Source organism: Pinus tabuliformis, chromosome 4_1, assembly GCF_031772625.1.
Source record: "Pinus tabuliformis cultivar Carrire ecotype Pingquan chromosome 4_1, CPIR1, whole genome shotgun sequence".
In the NCBI taxonomy this organism is placed as follows: Eukaryota; Viridiplantae; Streptophyta; class Pinopsida; order Pinales; family Pinaceae; genus Pinus; species Pinus tabuliformis.
Window position 1 is genome coordinate 33423501 of NC_142303.1, and position 1204 is coordinate 33424704.

At 39.5% G+C, this 1204-nt stretch overlaps 1 pseudogene; it reads left to right on the top strand.

Moving 5' to 3' along the window:
* Positions 1-552: 552 nt before the first annotated feature.
* LOC149174044 (DNA damage-binding protein 1a pseudogene) lies at positions 553-1204 on the top strand (annotated as a pseudogene).

Genomic DNA, 1204 nt, shown 5'->3' on the forward strand with positions numbered 1-1204 from the left:
CGAAACACACTTTGTGCGCCTGTTAGATGATTAGACATTTGAAGTTCTTTCATAATATCAACTTGATACTTATGAAAATGTAGTTAACCAACTGCGCCACAACTTCCTTTTCCCTTGGAGCTCAGCTCTGCAAACTATTCGTTTCAAAGTGAGTGCTCGGCCCAGAAAAAGAAAGAACTGATCAATATTAAGGGTGAAAAGAAGGTGACCTTAAAGCGCTACCCAACCCGCATTTATTTATTTCAGGCGAGCCCTCGCCCACGATCTTTCAGCTTTCTCTTTAGAATACCCCGTGGTGGATGCACTGTGTTCGACAATGAATCCGTTTGGCTTTACTCTGATCTTGGCGTAACGAAGTGATCCCGGTTGGTTGGAATCCCCTCACTGATGGTTCACGGGTGCGTTCTCGACATTTGCCGTTGTTAGCAGTCTTAAACTACAGTTGTTCATTTACAGATGACAACGATGCTTATTATTGTGTTGGGACAACATATGTATTGCCTGAGGAGAACGAACCTAACAAGGGCTGAATTTCAGTATTTTCAGTTGAAGATGGTAAACTGCAACTTGTTAAAGGTTTCTGTTTACAATCTGAATGCATTTAATGGAAAGTTGCTTGCTGGCATCAATCAAAAGATTCATTTATACAAATGGGTGCTCCGTGATGATGGTTCAAGAGAGTTGCAGTCTGAATGTGGCCATCATGGTCATATTCTTGCACTATATGTTCAATCTCGTGGAGATTTTATTGCAGTTGGTGATTTGATGAAATCAATCCCTTTATTGATATACAAACATGAGGAGGGAGCAATTGAAGAGAGGGCTCATGATTATAATGCAAATTAAATGACAGCAGTTGAAATTCTAGATGATGATATATACCATGGAGCAGAGAACATTTTCAACCTTTTTACAGTGAGGAAAAATAGCGATGTTGCAACTAATGAAGAGAGAGGAAAATTGGAAGTGGTAGGTGAATACCACTTAGGAGAGTTTGTTATATCTTTTTAGGCATGGATCTCTTGTTATGCATCTGCCAGATTTAGAATCTAGCCAGATTCTTACAATTATATTTGGAACAGTCAATGGTGTTATTGGTGTCATTGCATCTCTTCCTCAGGAGCAATATCTGTTTCTTGAAAAGTTGCAAGAAAATCTTGTCAGCAATGCAAAGAGGAATTCCATGGAGGGGTCAGAAATATAA